This window comes from Triturus cristatus, chromosome 7, assembly GCF_964204655.1.
Source record: "Triturus cristatus chromosome 7, aTriCri1.1, whole genome shotgun sequence".
In the NCBI taxonomy this organism is placed as follows: domain Eukaryota; kingdom Metazoa; phylum Chordata; class Amphibia; order Caudata; family Salamandridae; genus Triturus; species Triturus cristatus.
This window is the reverse complement of record NC_140590.1, coordinates 812,525,210-812,533,057: the sequence shown is the minus strand read 5'-3', so window position 1 is coordinate 812,533,057 and position 7,848 is coordinate 812,525,210.

Sequence of the window (7,848 nt, the reverse complement as noted above, 5' to 3'; positions counted from 1 at the left end):
ACTGGGGTGGCATAGTGGACAAAAGAAAGATGGATTTAACCCAGATCTTTTGACTGGGGAGAATGTTTGCATGGTCAGCATTCCGTCCATCATTTGTTTGCTGTAACACTTTTCACCCTAAGTGGGATGGATATGCCCAGACTTGGGTCCCTTGCTCACTGTGCCACTGGGTTCAAGCTAGCCTGGCTGAAGAAGGGTGACATACCATGAAACCCGTCTCAGGATGCTTGTTTCTGGTCCAGGGAGGACCTGGCCTGGCAGTTCGGTCTGGACTGTTCCCATGAGGCACAGGGTCAAGACTGATTTGCATATGGCTGGGTCCAACCTGGGGTGGCATAGTGGGCAAAAGAACAATGGATTTAACCCAGATCTTTTGACTGGGGGAGAATGTTTGCATTGTCAGCATTCCGTCCATCATTTGTTTTCTGTAATACTCTTCACCCTAAGTGGGATGGGTATTTCCAGACGTGGGTCCCTTGCTCACTGTGCCACTGGATTCAAGCTAGCCTGGCTGAAGAAGGGTGACATACCCTGAAACCGGTCCCAGGATGCTTGTTTCCAGTCAAGGGAGGATCTGGCCTGGCAGTTCGGTCTGGACTGTTCCCATGAGGCACAGGGTCAAGACTGATTTGCATATGGCTGGGTCCAAACTGGGGTGGCGTAGTGGGCAAAAGAACGATGGATTTAACCCAGATCTTTTGACTGGGGGAGAATATTTGCATGGTCAGCATTCCGTCCATCATTTGTTTGCTGTAACACTTTTCACCCTAAGTGGGATGGGTATGTCCAGACGTGGGTCCCTTGCTCACTGTGCCACTGGGTTCAAGCTAGCCTGGCTGAAGAAGGGTGACATACCATGAAACCCGTCCCAGGATGCTTGTTTCTGGTCCAGGGAGGACCTGGCCGTGCAGTTCGGTCTGGACTTTTTCCATGAGGCACAGGGTCAAGACTGATTTTCATATGGCTGGGTCCAAACTGGGGTGGCATAGTGGACAAAAGAACAATGGAGTTAACCCAGATCTTTTGACTGGGGGAGAATGTTTGCATTGTCAGCATTCCGTCCATCATTTGTTTGCTGTAACACATTTCACCCTAAGTGGGATGGGTATGCCCAGACGTGGGTCCCTTGCTCACTGTGCCACTGGGTTCAAGCTAGCCTGGCTGAAGAAGGGTGACATACCATGAAACCTGTCCCAGGACGCTTGTTTCTGGTCCAGGGAGGAGCTGGCCTGGCAGTTCGGTCTGGACTTTTCCCATGAGGCACAGGGTCATGACTGATTTTCATATGGCTGGGTCCAAACTGGGGTGGCATAGTGGACAAAAGAAAGATGGATTTAACCCAGATCTTTTGACTGGGGAGAATGTTTGCATGGTCAGCATTCCGTCCATCATTTGTTTGCTGTAACACTTTTCACCCTAAGTGGGATGGATATGCCCAGACTTGGGTCCCTTGCTCACTGTGCCACTGGGTTCAAGCTAGCCTGGCTGAAGAAGGGTGACATACCATGAAACCCGTCTCAGGATGCTTGTTTCTGGTCCAGGGAGGACCTGGCCTGGCAGTTCGGTCTGGACTGTTCCCATGAGGCACAGGGTCAAGACTGATTTGCATATGGCTGGGTCCAAACTGGGGTGGCATAGTGGGCAAAAGAATGATGGATTTAACCCAGATCTTTTGACTGGGGGAGAATGTTTGCATTGTCAGCATTCCGTCCATCATTTGTTTGCTGTAACACTTTTCACCCTAAGTGGGATGGGTATTATTCCCAGACGTGGGTCCCTTGCTCACTGTGCCACTGGATTCAAGCTAGCCTGGCTGAAGAAGGGTGACATACCCTGAAACCGGTCCCAGGAAGCTTGTTTCCGGTCAAGGGAGGACCTGGCCTGGCAGTTCGGTCTGGACTGTTCCCATGAGGCACAGGGTCAAGACTGATTTGCATATGGCTGGGTCCAAACTGGGGTGGCGCAGTGGGCAAAAGAACAATGGATTTAACCCAGATCTTTTGACTGGGGGAGAAGGTTTGCATTGTCAGCATTCCGTCCATCATTTGTTTGCTGTAACACGCACACTAATTAACGCCGCTGGTAAACGATCCAGTCTGGGTGGGCGGGGCCAAAAGGAGACAGGGTGGTAACAAGGAGGGACTAATTAGCCTCCTTTACAATAGAAAGACAGTGTTTAGCATACACAATGACGCAAACCAATTAAAAGAAGGGGCGGGGCTTAATCATCACGGCTGAAATCTCCTCGATTAAAGACGCCTCGCAGAGTGAGCAGAGCATGCGCACTGCAACGCTAGGCGAGACCTAAAAAAACACTACCTTCCATTATAGAACTTTAAACATAGAACCCCTTACTATTCTATATTCTTTTTTGATAAACAAATTTTTATTGTTTTGAGAAAAGGCAACCACCAAAGCATCAACATTGCAGAATACAGACATTGACACCATTCATTGAGAAGAACACATGCATTACACTCAGACCCGCCCTCCCACCATGGGCAGCATAAGGTACGGATGGGACAGCCTAGACTTCGGCCCCCAACCACTTGCCCCACACCCTCCGGTACTTCCTAGGACACCCCCGAGCCCTGTACAATGGTTTCTCTTGTGCCGCGCACCAGTCCACCCCCCTTCTCCATCCGGCCGAGCTGGGAGGTGTAGGACAGTTCCATGAGGCGGCTATGTCCCGCTTTGCCACTACCATGGCTGTGTTATAAAATACCTTCTCATTCCTGGACCCATCAAGGCCGTCCGTAATCCCTAAAATGGAGTGTCGTGGGTCATGCGGAACCTCCCACCCCAGGACCTCGGACAACTCCGCTTCAATCTCGCCCCAGAACTGCGCCAATCGGGGGCAAGCCCATACCATGTGGAAAAAATCGGCCGGTTCTTGGCCGCAGCGTGCGCATGTAGCGGATAGAGAGAGGCCGGCACGATACAGGCGCTGTGGGGTTAAGTAGGCCGCGTGTATGTAATATAATTGGATCAGACGGAGTTTGGCGGATGCAGTGACTGTCCTGGGTGACATAAGAACGTCCCGCCAGTCCGCTTCATCCAAGGGGCCCACCCATTCCTCCCATTGGACCCGAAGTCGGTCGAGCCTTCTTCACAAGCGGGGTGACGTTGAGGGACCATCCCAATTCTGGGAGGAGCGTGACCCATATCCCGAGATGTTTGAAGGACTGACGCCGAAGCGGTATCGTTGATTGCCAGTCGAAGCATTCTCTGGAGAGATGGAGCGGGGCAAGAAGCGATTTATTGGCATTCATACAGAGGCCAGAGGTTTGCCCAAAGGACTGCAGAATCTGGAGACAGCGGGGACCCGACTGTGCAGGGTTGGTTAAGAAAAGCAAGACGTCGTCTGCATAAAGAGCAATCTTGTCCACTGTAGAGTCTGGCCACTCACACCCCCGAACAAGTCTTTCAGACTGAATCAGAGCTGCTAGGGGCTCCATCGCCAGAGCGAAGAGAAGGGGCGAAAGTGGGCACTATTCTATATTCTTATTACATCATCACAAACTCTACAGTTCCAGTTGTGGAAATCCCAAACTTGCCCCTCTGCGAGGTGCCGGTTTGAGGCTTTTGTCAAGTTGTAGGCATTAGCAATAAACAGAATGCTAATCAGCTTACAGCAGATGCCCCTGTTAACCAAGTTAAAATAGGGTCAATGGAGAAAAATCATCAGTTCATATTGGGCGATTTGAGTCCTGTTTCATTATTTGACAGAGACTTGGTTTGCAAGATGAACTGTGTGATTTGCTGCACACTCCATGATGTTGCAATTGAAGTTCAAGATGAAGATTCAGTGTTTGTAATCAAAATTGCAAGATTTGAGAGTTCAGTTGTTCCAAGTTCTAACAAAAGATGACCTGCATTTGGAGTTAACGGATTCTGTCAAATAAGAGGTATGGGATTTCACAGGTAAAGAGAAAGGATTGATAAAAAGTGCAAAACCCGTTGAAATTCAGGTCAAATCTAACTTCTTATCCCAGAAGTATGCAATATAAACCTTCAAAAGAAATCTAAGAAGGGATGAATAGCATTGTAGATTTTTTTTTTTAATAAGGTAGCACTGCAAAGCCTTTAATAAGGCTGGCTCATAGCGAGATCAAGGATCCGAAACCATTGATGAATGCATGAAGGCTGAGGGCTGCTGGCTGAAAATGGTTTACATGGTTTGGTAGGAAAATCTCTTTTACGAGGGGCTACTTACCCAAGGGTTTTCAAGGTGGCCTGCAGCAGTGCGCCATCCATTGCTGATGAGATAAGGGAAATAAATGAAGTACGACATCAGTTTGCAAATCGCAGACACTGTTTCCTTGATACAGCAGTCTTTCTTCCCCCACCCCTTATGAACTGTCAGAGTATTTCTTCATTGTTTACCGCCATTACAAATTAACCATTTTCTACCGCCATTACAAATGAATAAAGTCAGGCACGAACTGCACCACATCAGGGTTTCATAACTTCCGCACTGAAATTTTACCGATCTCCTAAGCAACAGCAGCATGATGTCTCCACGCTTGAAGGTTGAAACCAATACCGCCAGGTTGCAGTTGAGAACAGTTCCAGTAGGAAATTTGTCACAAGCGTACCAGCTCCTCTTTACATCAAAGACTACCATGGTAAGCCCCCCATTGAGTCTGAACCCAGTGCAAACTGGAAAAAAATGCAACGTCCGAGAGGCATGCAGGCGTGTCTGTGGGGATTAAACTGGATGAGGTTTTAAGACATGCAGAAGTACCCCTATAAAGTAATGGTGGGTGCTGGTAAACTCCGCTACGCAGCGTAGGCAGAGTTTTTTTCAAACTCCACCCTCTAAGCGAAGGTTGGAGTGACAAAAACTATGTGAATTCCACTAGCAGAACAGAGTTTGCTCCCCACCTCTAGAAACCAGCTCTGATCGAGGACAATGATTAGCATAAAATTACATTTAAGATCATTCAGTGATGAGAGTTTGGTAAAGTTTTCACAGCCTTATTTCTCATTAAGAGACTAGTAAATAATTGTTATTTGTCTTTTTATTTAATTAATAATCAAATTTTCTGGTTACAGAAATTCAAAAAATGTGGTTAGTCATCAATATAGCAAATATCAGTAAATAAAGCAAATAAAGTATTCAGCACCTATTCTATCTAAAATCAACCTTTCCTATCCAAAACCAAAAAGAGTTCTTTGAAAATAGCAAGATTGAAAGGAGCATCGAATCGAAATTAAGTCGAACTTCCCATAAAGAGTAGTTCTTGAAACTCAGCCGAGTCTCATCTCTCCAAATCTCATCAGTATACAGTCACAGTCGCAAATGATCAAATAAATCTCAATCAAGTACAATAGGGATTCAGACATAGAGGTAGCTGTACCCATCAGGGCACATGAAAGAAATCAAAAGTGTCATGCAACAGCAATCACCATCAGCAGTAGTTCACAGCAAGTGGTCAAGAGAAGAATAAAGAAGGGGACAGCATGAATAGGTGTTCAGGGAAAAATAACAACATGAATGTTCTGCTAACTAACTAGAAACACGCACCATTATAAAACACATAAAAACATGCTAGTACAGTGCTGCTTTTCCCAGCCAGTTTCGTCCAATGGAAAGACATCCTTCATCTGTATGCATCCTTCTTCCTTCTTTCACCTTGACAAACGTGGAGCTCACAGTCAATTGTCAGAAAAAGTATCATCTCATGCTATCATTCGTGCAACTGGGGCAAGCTAGCCTTGGTTCACAGGGAACAATGTTGCAGTGTGCAGTTTTTTCAATTATTATGTTTCATTGAGGAACAATGAACAATGCTAAGAGAAACATTTACATTGTATATCTTCGATTAGGTATTGGTAGTCACTCTCTTGTGAGCATACGTTTATTGTTATTACACAATTCTCTGTTCACTATTATATGAACACATTACAGAGAAGGAAATTCAGTTCTGGTTTGTCAAAATATTGTAGCTGAAAAAAATAATACATTTTATAAACATACCGCATTCTACAGGTATGACAGTATCTAAGCAAGTCACATTAAGTTCAAGCTATTCAATAATCTTGTGCCGAGTTCAGCATTTTCCTAAAATCATCTATTTTAGCTTAGTACATTCCGCACCATTTTTTGCGTGTCATTTTTAAATGCATTTCGTGTTAAATCCTAAAGCAAATTAGCGTCCTTATTGATTCATTTTATAAGCAATTTTCTGTTATCAATTCCCCCGTCTGATGGTTGTATTACCACACCACCCTTTTTAGGTCTCGACCTTGCTATCGCGTAAGCGATCGCAAAGCGAGACTATTGTAAGGGCCTTTGAAGTAGATGTGATCCGCAAATTGACATCCCAGATAGGTCAGCAGTGGCAATTGTAATGCCTGTGATGTATGTTGTGAGCAATGGCACAATGTAAGTGAGACACTTAACAACTGTCAGGCTAGACCTAAAATTACAGAATCCATGGTCTAGGGCAGTGGCGCTCCTAGGAGGGTGGTAGGGTTCCTGAGCCCCCATTCGGACAGTCGTGCATGGGTGACTTTTGGAATAATTGCAGTGTTTAATCTGGAAGTGCATGCGCTCAAACGTTAGTTTAGGTGCCCATCTGGTGCTGTCGAATGGCAGGGATGATTAATACCAGGGCTGCCTAGTCTACATTCCACTCATACCTCTTTCTTCTACCCCCACACACTACATGTCTCCTTATCTCACCCTTGCGATCCTTGCTTTCTTATTCACATTTTTTTAATACCTTTTTTTGCATTCAAATTGGGTCAGACTTTGATTAAAAAAAGAAAACTAGTACAGCCAAAACCAATAGGCCTTGCCTTTATGAAAAGTGCCAAGCTATTGCATTTGCCCGTGTGTTTTTTTTTAAAGTAGAAACCTTTCAAGATACTGGAGGAAGAGCATATCTAAATGTATTTCAAAATAGTACATGGAATTCTTTATTTTCTAGCTTTATAAATTAGATGGCTTAAGTTTCCAGATAGTTTCAATCTGCAAACTGGCAAGATTTAAATAATTCTTTTCATTTATAAGGAAAACACTTGCCAAGGCATGATTATTTTACACAGGGCTTGGCATTTGGTCCGCTGCAGTAGATTACTGCAGAGGTTCTTAACTTGACTTCCATGGAGCCCTGATTAATTATTAGTGAAATCCAGGGACCCACACGGAGTCATTGCAGGAAGCTGGGGACCCTGGCTTAAGCATTTTCAATGATTATAAGCTCCAAACAAATAGATCTTTGTGGACCTGTTCTGAGATTGGGGAATCTCTGCTTCGTAACGCAACGAAGCTGTGTTTGAGTTGGTAATATGCGGCACTCTCTAGTTCATTAATGTGCTCTAAAGGTGGCTACGACTTGCTTCATCTATACAGGTTGTTGTAACAACCCGTTTGTGGTAAACCTGGTCCAGGAGGGCTGACTTGGGTTCATGACATTACTTTACAGCCCATAAATCCTCATGAGGGCACACCTCTCGCCAATAGACTTGTCTCAGATTTGGTAGATGGAGATTGAGTCTTTGTGGAGGTTGTGATATAGTATTCAGGAAATATACTTTTAGGACAGGTGTCTAAACAAGGATTGATTACACATTGCTGAAGGCCACAAAAGCAAGCATTTTCAATGCAATTGGTCTCGTGAGAGTTTGAGCTATTGGCATTGTAAATGTCAATACCTTTTATTTGTGTTTTGAAAACCTGCTAGCGGTACATAAACATGCACTTTGTACTTATAGTCCTTGCTTACAAGAATCAAAGCTGGCAGTAACTGCGCCTCTTTTACTGTCAGTCTTGCTTCTTGTAAGAATGGACTATAAGTACAAAGTGCGTGTTTACGCTCCACTTGCAGGTTTTCAAAA